We start from the raw sequence: 13488 nt of genomic DNA on the forward strand, positions 1-13488 counted from the left end.
TTCATTATGAACCACTTCTGTATCTTTTCCAAAGCTTCCACATCCTTCTGGTAATGGGGTGACCAGAATTATATACAGTATTCCAACTGCAGCCTAACCAAAGTTTTATAGAACTACAACATGACTTAACATGATCCCTTTTTTAGATTAGATTATGAGGACACTCAGTCCTCGTTTATTGTCATTTAGAAATGCAAGCATTAAGAAATAATACAATGTTCCTCCAGTATGATATCACAAGGAACACAGGACATGCCAAGACTAAAACTGACAAAACCACATAATTATAACGTATAGTTACAACAGTGCAAAGTAATACTGTAATTTGATAAAGAGCAGACCATGGGCATGGTAAAAAAAAGTCTCAAAGTCCCGATAGCCTCATCATCTCACGCGGACGGTAGAAGGGAGAAACTCTCCCTGCCATGAACATCCAAGCGCCGCAAACTTGCCGATGCAGCACCATTGGAAGCACCCGACCGCAGCGAACTCTGAGTCCATCCGAAAACTTCAAGCCTTCGACTCCAAGCACCGAGCACCATCTCTGCCGAGTGCTTCGACCCCGCCCCGGCCGCCGAGCAACAAGCAAGGCCGATGACTTGGGGCCTTCCCCCTCGGAGATTCTGGATCACACAGTAGCAGTGGCAGCGAATCAGGCATTTCAGAAGTTTCACCAGATGTTCCTCCGTGCTCTCACGTCCATGTCCATCAAATCAGGATTGTGCACGGCACCCTACTTGACAAATAACAGACATCACCACCGGAGTGGCCGCTGTGAGCTGCGTCGCGCCGCCATCTTCTCCTCCCGCCTCTTTTATACTCATTTATACTTAATCCCTGAGCAACGAAGGCCATACATACTGGGTTCTGATGAAGCGTCTCAGCTTGAACGGTCGACTCTTCATTCCTCTCCATAAATGTTGGGAGGTGGGGTGGAGATACGTCTCTATCAAAGGAGGTGTAATGTGCACCTTCCCTCCACTAGCCTGCAGGTCACCCTTGGGCAAGGTGTAGCACCTGCTTAGACCCCTGATCAGGGTCACAGGAAGCCATGGGAGCAGGTGGTGGACGGTCGTATGAGCAGCCAGTGCATATCACAGGTCCTGGTTATGCGACCACTGACAACAGGCAGACAATCTTTGGAGAGTATTGATAATGGCTGGGATCACCCATCTTGTAAAGACACTGCCCAGAAGAAGGTAGTGCCAAACCACATCTGTAGAAAAATTTGCCAAGATCAATTAGGGTCAGAGACCATGATCACCCATGTCATACAACATGGCACATGGTGATGATGAAGACATTTTGCCTGGCCCAATGAGTTCCTCCAGCACTTTGTGTGCGTTTCTCAAGTATGCTGTATGAGAACTTTGAAAGACCAGGCAGCATGAGTGGCAAGAGAAAGATGTAACGTTTAAAAGTGGAGAAAGTGAAAGAAAAGGTGTTACAAACAAACAAGAGCAACACACACAAAATGCTGTAGTAACTCAGCAGGCCAGGCAGCATCTATGATGTTTTGGGCCAAAACCCTTTGGCAGGACTGGAGAAAAAAAGCTGAGGAGTAGTTTTGAAAGGAGGAGGGAAGGGAGAGAGAAACACACCAGGTAATAGGTGAAACCTGGAGGGGGAGATTGAAGTAAACAGCTGCAAAGTAAATTGGTGAAAGAGACAGAAAGGGGGAAGAAAGAAAGGGGGAAGGAGAAACAATAGAGGGAGGCAATGGGTGGGCAAGGAGACAAGGTGGGGGAGGAAAAGGGGATGGGAAATAATGAAGGGATGGAGGACATTAACGGAAGTTCAAGAAATTGATGTTTCATGTTGCTAAGAAAATGGCAGAGAGGGTGGAAGGGGAAAAATAGGAAGGGAGGGGACAGGATAGAACAAAATGAAAGGTCTCTGAGGACAGGAGAAATCAAATAATGAAAACAATGTTGGTACAAGACATCTTGACCATTATTTAGAATATTATTAAGATATATAGTAATATTATTTTCCTTTAGTAGGCATCTTTTCCCTTGATTTAGAAACTATTATTAAAATCCATAGTAATATAGTTTCCCTTTTTGAATAAGAAGTGCTTTATCAAAAGGTTTTAAAATATAAATGATGTTCTCTAGGTGGAATTTATAGCACAACATATTTGCTGACTCAGAAGTGAAGAATGAGCTTGTAGCAGTGAGTGCTCTGTTAGCAATATTTATATCACTGGCTGGAGGGAGCGTGTCTGAAGTGCACTACCATCATTCTGGCCTAACTCCCCACACGACCACACGACGAGTGATACGATAGAGAAGATACAGTCGAGAGTTGCAGGAACAATTCCTAGCTTCAGGAACCACAGACACATGCCGCCATGTGAACTCAGACTGGTGTGAATTGGGAGGTTCCCCATTCGTCGTCGGTGGCAAGTCCTGGGATCAGTCCTGAAGATGGAAGCCTGAAGTTCAATTGGAAGTCTGGAAGAGAGCCCTGAGTCTGTGAGACCACTGAGGAAAGTCGAAGCCCAATGTCTGTGAGTCCGTTAGAGGCGGGAGGTGACCTGTCTTGGGGTTGGAGGACTGTGAGTGTGAGGGGGTGTGCGGGAGGGAGGAATGGGATGTGCTTTGCTGTTGTTGATTTCTTGCTTGCATTCTGCGTTGTTCTGCTGAGCATCGTGGGCAGGCTACGCTGGCGCCGGAACGTGCGGCAATACTTGTGGGCTGCCCCCAGCACATCCCTCGGTTGTGTTAGTCGTTAACACAAACAACGCATTTTTCAGTAATTCAGAACAAAGTAATTTTATTATCCACACTGATTCAGGAGCCTGATGGTTGTGGGTAATAGCTGTTCCTGAACCTAGCGGTGTGGGACCTGAGGCTCCTCCTTCCCAATGGCAGAAGTGAGAAGAGAACTTGGCCTGGGTGGTGCTTCATGATGGATGCTGCTTTCTTGTGGCAGTGCTCCTCGTAGACATGCTCAATGCTGGTGAGTGCTTTCCTGGGCTGGGCTGGGCTGGGCTGGGTCCATCAATTTTTTTTGTAGGCTGTTCCAATCTTGGGCATCGGTATTTCAATGTAAATATGATAAATTTTAAAAAAGTATCTTTTAATGGGATGGGGTGAGCTCGTGGATGTTGTTTATTATTCTACCCATCTGTTGGTGTGTTGGTACAAGGCGCTGAAAAATATTTGTTATCCTCTTCTAGGACCTGGTAGCTGACGTGTAGGGCTTTTCCTTGGCCTTGTCTGCTTGGACAGGATACTAGCTGGCTTCTCACTAACAAACTTCTTCCACACACACACAACTGTGTGCGAAGTTAGTTTATTATCTGCAGCTTGTGGCGGGCACGATGGATAGAGGTGGCACAGTGACGCTGCTGGCTGAGATACTGCTCCCTCACAGTCCCAGAGACCTGGCTTCAACCCCACTGCCTGCATGGAGTTTGCATGTTCTCGCTCGCGTGGGCTTCGTTTGGGCGGCAGAGTTTATCCCCACATCCTAAAGCAGTACTGGTCAGTAGGTTAATTATATAGTAATCGAAAATCAATTGTCAGTTGCAAATTTCCCTTCATGTGTAGGTCCGGTGTAGAATCTTAGAGGAGTTGATAAGATTATAGGGAGAGTAAAGAAAGTGGGAATAATGTAGAACTTGGAACAGTACAGCTCAGTACAGGCCCTTTGGCCCACAATGTTGTGCTGACCCTTTAACAAACTCTAAGATAATTCTAATGCTAGTCTCCCACAAAGTCTTCCCTTTTTATTTCATCCATGTGCCTTTTTAAGAGTCTATTAAATGCCCATAATGTAGCTGCTTCTATTACCAACCCGTCAGTGTGTTCGACGCACCCACCGCTCTCTGTGTATGAAAATCACCTCTGACTTCCCCCATGTACTTCCCTCCAACCACCTTAAAATTATGCATTCCTGTCTTAGCCATTTCCACCCTGGGGACAAAGGTGCTGGCTGTGTGCTTTATCTAATTTCTATCAAATCACCTCTCATTCTCCTTTGTTCCAAAGAAAAAAGTCCTTGCTCACTCAGCTTTTCCTCATTAAGACATGCTATCGAATCCAGGCAGTATCCAGTGAAGCTTCTTATCACCCACTGTAAAACTTCCACAGGCCCACTGCCCAGTGTTAGGGCAGCTCACCAAAATGGGATGGCTGTTAAAATGCTGCTTATGGCAGTGGGCACCTAACTTCAGAGAGATCTACTGGGATAGTCCCAGAGAACGGAAGGAATACCGGAGCAGACCGATGGGCCAAATGCCTAATTCTGCTCCGATGTTTTACGGTCTATAGATGGGAATATAGAGCTGAGATTACAATCAGATCATCCATAAATTATTTAGTGGCTTACACCTGCTGCATAATTCATATGTTCCCTTCCGATCACCCATCACCTATTCCACCCTGAACCTTGCCCTGGTATAGTTGGACATGTGCCTTTGCTTTCCTGTCTTTGCCTACAGGTGTCAGTCATACATCGGTGACAACTGCTCTATATTCAACAGAGAGCAGAATTATGAAACCACAAGACCATTAGATACAGGAACAGAATTAGGCATTCAACCCATCAAGTCTGTTCTGCCATTCAATCTGCTGATTTTAATATTTTAACCATCTTCTCTCTGCAGCCCTTAACTCCCTCACCAATTAAGAACCTATCAATCTCTAGCTTAAATCCACCCAATGACTTGGTCCCCATTGCCTTCTGTAACAACAGATTCCACAGATTCACCACCCTCTGGCTGCAGAAATTCATCCTCATCACAGATTTAAAGGGAATCCTCTTTATTCTGAGGCTGTGCCTTTGGATTATAGACTCTCCTACTAATGGAAACTTCCTCTGCATATCCACCCATTCCAGGCCTTCCAGTATCCAGTAGGGTTCAATGAAAACCAACCCCCCCCCACCCGTCTCATCCCACTGAACTCCAGTGAATGCAGGCGAAGAGACATCAGATGCTCTTGTATGTTAAGCACAGAGAAATCTTCCTAATGTCCTCAAATTCCAAGTCTGCCCATCTCCAGAACCACACACAGACATCTCAATGGGCTGAATGACCTAGTTCTGTTCCTATATCTTATGGTTTTTATATCTTATGGTTTTACGCCCACCCCATCTAGAAAATCAAGAACAAAGGAATAAGGTGATGAGATGTGTGCTTGTCAGGAACAGCCAATTGCGTCAGAGATCCCCAGTTACTGCCAAACAAACACAGCAATTGCTACAGAGGATAGGTACAATGTCAAACTTTAACATGCACAAAAAAAACTCCAGCGATACAAGATCTGGGTTAAATTCCCACTGCAGTCTGCGAGGAGTTTGTGTGTTCTCCCTGTGACTGTGAGTTTCCTCTGGATAATCTGGTTCCCACACATAGTGCTGAAAGATGCACAGGTTAGGGTTAGTAAACTGTGGGCAGACTATGTTGGTGCCAGAAGCACTTACGGCTGCCCCCAGCACATTGCATACAATGATAATGACACTAAGGACACATTTCATTGTATGTTTTCAATGTACATGTGACAAAATAAAGCTAATCTTTCTTTAAAATATAAAATTTCCCTTCAAACTAGCCAAGCACTAATATGAAAATTGCAATCTCTGCTGGTCTTACCAATAAAAGTGGGCGAACTTACCCTTTGCTTATTTAGTAGGCATGCCACATGGACCTAAAAGGATGCAAAACCATCTTCACAGCAATGTGCTAATTGGAAATTATATGCTAACCTACACCATTCATTATAGACTAGCATGTGGTCCAATTTAATGTGAGTAACACCACCAGGATCTGCATGTAATCTTATATTTTGTCAAGAGAAATCTCTGCTCATCTACATTGCTCACTCGGTCTGGTTGCTCCGGTTAGCATGTCAAAATTATTACTCAGAGGTGCAGGAGAGCTGCGTTTTTTTTTGGCATCAAACTTCTCGCCCACAACGTAGTTAAATGTTGTCTCCTTGATTCGGGTATTTCCATGACGTTACTGTCGCTGACAGGACACCTCTCAAATTTCCAGCTCTTCAGCCCTCAGGCAATACCGTCTTTTATCCGATACCCCAGACAGGGAGATACAAAGTCATAGAGAGATCACAGCACAGGAAGGGGCCCTTCACTCCACTGAGTCGACATTGACCATCACTCAATAAGAGCATAAGACATAGCAGTAGAATTAGGCCATTCACCCTTTTGAGTCTCCTCCACTATTTGATCGCGGCTGATTTATTTTTCCTCTCAACCCCATTCCCTTGCCTTTTCTCAGTAACCTTCGATGCCCTTGGTAACAAAGAACCTATCAACCAACTCTTTAAATATACCCAATGGCTTGGCCTCCATAGCCATCTCTGGCAATGAATTCCACAGATTCCCCACGCTCTGGCTGAAGAAATTCCTCCTCATCTTTATCCTAAAGCAGAGGTTTCCAACCTGGGGCTCACGGATCCCTTGCTTGGTGGTATTGGTCCATAGCATAAAAAGGAGTGGAAACTCCTGTTCTAAAGGGATGTCCATATTCTGAGGATGTGCCCTTTGAACCTAGACTCCTGCACTATAGGAAGCTTTCTTTCTATGTCTGCTCTGTCTAGGCATTTCAATATTCAATAGATTTCAATGAGATCCCTTTTCATTCTTCTAAGCTCCAGTGAGTACTGGTTCCGAGCTCCTCATGCATCAACCTTTTCATTCTACCTACAATAATCAATCATCTTTCACACTTGCTTAGCAAGAATCCATCTATCTCTGCATTAAACTCTGCTTTCACTATCCTTTGAAGGGGAGACTACCAAAGGATCAAGAAAACCTGAAAGAGATTACTCTTGCTTCACCTGCTTAACTGGGCAAATCGTTATTTTTAATCAGTGCCTCCTAGGTCTAAACTCCCCAAAATGCCCTACTTACATTCACCCCGTCAGGAACTTTGGAATCCTCCCTAAGTTCAAACAAATCCCTTCTCAGTTGTCCAAACTGCAGTTTAACAAAGTAGATGTGAAGTGGGAGGGTGGTTAGAGTTTTGTGTGTAAAATTGGTTCAAAGTCTCTTGGGAACTCTACAAAACTGGCAATTTATTTGTGAATGAATACTGCTTCACTTCTCTTGCTTCTACCCACATGACACTATTTTCTCCCTCATTTTCTGTTATTCTCCCTTCTCCATCCCTTCCTCCCTACCTTGCCCTTTCCTTGTTGAAGGAGCACCAGGTGGTATCAAGCTTAAGGTCATTATATCGAAAGCCCCAATTATTCTCGTACAATGTCAATGTGGATGCAATGGCAACCATTCTGAAATTCTGTGAGTAAGAGTGTTAAATACAGGTATGGTAAGATCATGTGTTACTGGATTAACAACTCAAGGATCAAGACTAAGGATCCAGCAACAGAAATTCAAATCCCACATGACCACACAGGGGAACATGAGTACAGTTATTCGATAAATCTGGGTTTCTACTTGAAACATGCAGGAGTCAGTTATAATCACTCCTAACTTGCTGTAAAAACTCGTGTCTAACTAATACAAGATAATCTGTAGATGCTGGAAGTCTTGAACAGCACACATAGAATTCTGGAGATCTATGGAAAGGAGTAAACAGTCGATGTTTCAGGCTGAGACCATTCATCATGACTGGAAAGGAAGGGGGCAGAACCTAGCATAAGAAAATAGTGGGAGGGGAAGGAGCTCCCCTCCCAGCTTCTTATTTCATCCCCTCCCACCCTAGTCTATGATAATGTGCAGTACACGTGCTTAGATAATTTTACTTTGACTTTTGACTTTCAATTTTAGTGGGAGCAGGTTATCTGAAGTTGGAGAACTCGATACTCATGCCATTGGGTTGTAGACTATCCAGGTGGCATATGAGGTGCTCTTCCTCCAGACTGCATTTGGCCTCATTCTGGCAGCAGAGGAGGCCTAGAACAGATACATCAGCGTGGGAATGAGGAGGGGAATTAAAATGGTTTGAAATCATTTTCTGTTTTGTTTTATTTGAGAGAAGATGCATCTTGGGCTATTAAAACAAAAACTTCACAACATCTTAAGTTTTTTTCCCCCCGGGGCATTTAATCTGATCAATCATTACAGTTAGCCCCCTACCCCCTATCTATTACCCTCAGTACTGCACTGTAAACACTTTAAACCAGGGCTTCCACACCTTTTTTATGCTATAGACCAATATTATGATTATGAGGACACGCAGTCCCCTTCTATTGTCTTTTGTCTCTCGAAAGTCCCATCATCTCACGCAGATGGTAAACCTCCAGCGCCGCCAACTTGCCGATGCAGCATCCTGGAAGCATCCGAACACAGTCCGACTCCGAGTCCATCTGAAAACTCCGAGCCTCCGACCACCTCTTTGACACCGAGCACCATCCCTGCCGAGCGCTTCGACCCCAGCCCCGGCAACAGGCGATACGCAAAGCCGAGGATTTGGGGCCTTCCCCTCCGGAGATTCTTGATCGCACAGTAGCAGCGGCAGCGAAGCAGGCATTTCAGAAGTTCCTCTGCGCTCCTCACGGCTGTCTCTATCAAGTCTGGATTGTGCACAGCCCCCTAGTTACACATAATCGATATTCATTCGGAATGGCCATGCGTTGCGTCGCGCCACTATCTTCTCCTCTAACCGTTAAACAAGAAATTTGTGGACCCCACGTTGGGAAACCCCTGTTTGAAACCACTTTTTATAATATTGTTTATGTTGTAAATACATGCATTATTTATTTATTTTGCACATTTTATTCCAAATCCATACTTCTAATTTTATTTCATATAATGCTTTACAATTGTAGAATGTTGTTTTTGATGCATATCATGCTAACACACACAAGTTCCTAATCCATGTAAATATATATGGTGAATAATGTTGATCTTTGAAAATGTCAAAGGCTTCCTGACATGAAATGTTAATACTTATAGTCATAGTCAGACTTTATTGATCCCGGGGGAAATTGGTTGATTACTTCTGCTTTCCATTGGTGCTGTCTGACCTGCTGAATGTTTTAAAGCCCAAAGTAAATTTAATATCAAAGTACATATAGGTCACCAATTGAAAAAAAACCCTGAGATTCATTTTCTTGCAGGCATACACAGTAAATTCAAGAAACGTTAATCAAATCAATGAAAGACCACACCCAACAGGACAGACAACAACCAATGTACAAAAGACAACAAACTGTGCAAATACAAATGAAAAAAAGCAAAATAATATTGAGAACATAAGACGAAGAGTCCTTGAATGTGAGTCCATAGGTTGTGGGAACAGTTTAGTGATGGGATGAATGAAGTTGAGTGAAGTTATCCCCTCTGATTCAAGAGCCTGATGGTTGAGGGGTAATAACTGTTCCTGAACCTGGTGTGGTGAGTCCTGAGGCTCTTGTACCCTCTTCCTGATGGCAGCAGTGAGAAGAGAGCATGGGCTGGATGATGGAAGTCCTTGATGATGGATGCTGCTGTTCTGTGACAGTGCTCTGTGCAGATGTGCTCAATAGCGGGGAGAGCTTTACCCGTGATGGACTGAGCTGTATTCACTACTTTTTGTAGGATTTTCTATTCAAGGAGGTTGGTGCTTCCATACCAGACAATGATGCAACCAGTCAATATACTCTCCACCACACATCTATAGAAGTTTGTCAGAGTTTTAGCTGTCATGCTAAATCTACTATCCATTCCATCCTTTGGCCTTAACATTCATATACTTACAGATACTGATTGCAACATTTCAACAGTAAAACTGATAGTTGGAATGGCTATGGGCTCTCCTCTATCTCCTGTATAATGCAATTTATTTGTAAACAGCCTTGAAACAAAAGCCTTGGCGACAACAGTTAAAAAGCCAGACTCATGGCTGTGCTATGTGGTTGACAGTTTTATCCTGTGGAAACATGGTCAGGAAGTATTAGGGACATTTTTAACACATTTAAACAATCAGAACTAGACCATACAGTTTACCATGGAGGCAGAAAGTAAGGGTACTCTGCCATTTTTAGATGTTATGGTAAAATGGATGGTAGACAAGCTGGAGTTGAGTGTTTACAGGAAGAAGACTCACACAGACCAGTTCCTGAATCTCCAGTCAAATCATTCAAAGAAGACAATGCTTGGCATTGTTCAAAGCATGGCACTAAGAGCAAATACCTTATGCACAACTAGAGCTTCAAAGGAAGAAGAATGCAAGAAGATCTGAGAAGCTTTCAGGAAAAATGGCTACCCTAGGCGCAAAATTGAGAAAGAAATGGAGTGCAACACACCAGAGCAAAGACAGCCTCCAGATAGAAAGGTTATTGTGCCAGACAGTGGCAGCTTAACTGAAAAGCTAAGATGAATTTGCCAAAAATTTGGTGTCCAGTTAATAGCAAAGCGAGGACACAATTTGGAAAAAGCTAAGCAAAGTGGCACCTAGAAGACCTAAAGAATTGTGTCAGGCAGTTGTGTACTCCCTATCTCTAACACCATGCCAAAAGTATGTATTGGTGAGACCGGAAGGTCATTCAAGACCAGGATAGCAGAACATAAGAGGCTTAAAAAACTTGAGAGCAGAACAAAGTGGGATTGCTGAACACAGTCTATCATGCTCATGTAGGCCAAAGTCTGATGAGGACAACATTGTTGGCAAGAAAGACAATGCCTGCAAGAGAAAGATTAGGGAATCACTAGAGAGCATGTGAGGGACCTAAATGTAGGTGCTAAGAGTGTAGAGATACCTGTAGTCTGGGACCACATTACTAAAGAAGGTTTGGCCTAAAAAACCGACCAATCAGAACAGGGGCAATTCAAACTAACAATCAGGAATAGGCAATGTAGATCCAGCCAATCAGGATCGAGCCATGCTCACTTGAGAGGGTATATAAGGAGGTGTCTCTAGGGGGGCTAACTTGTGCCTGAGGAAAATGGTTGTATACTGTTGAAATGTTGCAATCAACATCAGCAAGTATGTGACTGTTAAGTCCAAAGGATAGTATGACTCGATTTGATAACCAGTCACAAAGCTTCAGTACTTATGCTGGGTCTTCACTTGCTTTTAAGGAAGTAGAGGTGCAATCGTGCTTTCTTTGTAATGGCACTTGTGTGCTGGACCCAGGGCAGATCCTCTGAAATGACAACTTCGAGGAATTTTAAATTGCTGACCCTCTCCACCTCTGACCTCCTGAGGAGGACGGGCTCATGGACCTCTGGTTTCCTCCTCCTGAGCCCAGTGGTCAGTTCCTCGGTCTTGCTGACATTGAGTGAGAGGTTGTTGTGGCACTGCTGAGCCAGGTTTTCAGTCTCCCTCCTATAAACTGACTTGTCACCACCCTTGATGGCGCCAATGGCAGTGATGTCATCGGCACACTTACATATGGCACTGGAGCTGTGCTTAGCCTCACTGTCATAAGTGTAAGGCGACTAAAGCAGGGTTTCCAGCATTCTCTGTTTTTAAAGAGTTGACCACATCTTCCTCTTGAAACCAAGGAGATGATCGTTGATTTCAGAGAGTATCAGCCTGAGCACACATCCCTCAGCATCAGTGGCTTCACAGTGGAGAGAGTGGAAAACATCAAGTTCCTTGGGGTGCAGATCTCGGACAGTCTCACCTGGTCCAGGAACACCACTGGGATTGTGAAACGGGCCCAGCAAAGATTACACTTTCTGAGGAAGCTTAAACAAGCATCACTCCCCACTAACATCTTAACTACATTCTACGGAGGCATGGTTGAGAGTGTGCTGACCTTTTGCATCACAACCTGGTACTCCAGCTGCACTGCTGTTGAGAAAAAAGCCTTGCAGAGGGTGGTTAGAGGAGCAGAGAAGGTTATTGGGGTCTCCCTACCTTCTGTCCAAGACCTCTTTCAGAGTCGATGCCTCCAGAAGACACGGTACATCATTAAAGACCCCTCACACCCTCTCCATGAACTGTTTGTTCTTCTGCCATCAGGCAAACGTCACAGGAGCATCAAAACTAAAACCACAAGGCTACTAAACAGCTTCCTCCCACAGGCAGTCAGACTGCTAAATAGCTGCTCTACCTGACTCTGCTTTGGACACTTTTAACTTGCACTGGACACTTATAACTTGATTTTAATTGACATGTGGCTGTTGTGTTTTACTATTTACCGTTAGGTTTATTATTTAGTGTTGTGTTTGTTATGTTATGATTGCACTGCTCCTGGGAAACGCTGTCTCATTCTGCCCTGCAGGGCTGATGTACGGTTAGAATGACAATAAAGTTTTTTGAATTTTGAATCTTTCCCCCACTCTCCCTGCAGTTTATCAAACACTTTTGTGCCTCCTTATTATTCCTGATGAGGAGACTGCAAACTGAACCATTAACTATTTCTTTCTTGACACTGAAGTGGCAGGTGAGAATTGTGTACTCAAGTCTGGGGGTGGGCTGAGTGAGATTGCTGCCCACTCCCATGACATATTGACCTTGTTCCTTCAAGTATGTCGGAATATTGCGCTTGGGTCACCCTCTAGAAGATGCGATTACATAATCATTTGCTTTTGTCTGACCTGAAATAGAGTTCACTTATGCTCGGTAGTTTTGTGAGGGTCATCTTGGTCTGAGTGTTAACTATTTACTTTACAAAGTGGTCGGATGTTCAGATCTTGTCTTCCTTAGTCACTTCCAGTCAAGTGAGGGACCGCTGATTAAAGAGCTGGGGGGGGGGGGGTGACCTGCAGAACAGGGACCGTTTGAATCTGCAAGATTACTTTCAGCACCAAGAGGTCTGACGGGGAAGGCGACTGAGTTCTTCATCCTCACCAGATGCAAGTCACCTGTGGCAACAAAGCACCGTCAAGTTCTAGTATCGAGCCGCTTTCAGTTTGCACAAACCTCTTTGTAGTTCCCGCTCCCACGCTCACCTTGATCTTGCAGAAGGCGGGAAGTATATTTATCCTTTCATTATTACACGACTTCAATCTCGTGAGTTAATTCTGAAGGGAACTCTCTACATCGCCCGAGTTTTCAAAGGCTTGTCGAGGATCACAGGAATCGATCGGGCGGTCCTTTGTCAGCCGGTCTGGACGGGTCGCCCGCCCGACTTTTGACTCGTGTCGCGGTTCAAGTCCCAAAGTCCAGCGCTAGCGCGGGCATCTGCTTCTCTCCCCGCCGCCTGTTGGGCGTTCGGTCCCGAGCTCCACACCGCACCCCCTCACCAACTTCGCCCGCACCACTGCCGTCAGTGAAGAAAGGCAAGTAGACTTCTTTATATTTGTGTTAGATAATTGCCTTTCAGTATGAGAAAGTTTTCTTTTAATGCTGATGACGGTCCCGGGCAGAAGAGATTGTCGATGCTGGAATCTGGTCTAATAAACAAGAACAAAGGCAAAAAAAAAACAACTTCCGGAGAAACTCAGCTGGTCGAGCAGCATCTGTGTGAGGAAATGGACAGTCGACGTTACGGCTCGAAACCTGTCTCAGTCCAGACAAGGGTCTCCACCCAAAGCTTAGACTGTCTGGCCCAACAGGTGCCGTCTTTGACCTGCTGAATTCCTCCAGCCGTTAGGTTTGGGCACCAGATTCCAGCGTCTTGT

At 44.6% G+C, this 13488-nt stretch overlaps 1 long non-coding RNA gene across 1 annotated transcript in view; it reads right to left on the reverse strand.

Annotated features, from left to right (window-relative positions):
- LOC134353592 (uncharacterized) overlaps nt 1–13067 on the reverse strand; it is a 62151-nt gene extending 49084 nt beyond the window's left edge. Inside the window, exon 1 of the long non-coding RNA XR_010019641.1 lies at nt 12817–13067. This is a non-coding gene — a long non-coding RNA (uncharacterized LOC134353592). The remainder of the gene's footprint in view (nt 1–12816) is intronic.
- Between the last annotated feature and the right edge of the window lie 421 nt (nt 13068–13488).

This window comes from Mobula hypostoma, chromosome 11 (assembly GCF_963921235.1).
Source record: "Mobula hypostoma chromosome 11, sMobHyp1.1, whole genome shotgun sequence".
In the NCBI taxonomy this organism is placed as follows: Eukaryota; Metazoa; Chordata; class Chondrichthyes; order Myliobatiformes; family Myliobatidae; genus Mobula; species Mobula hypostoma.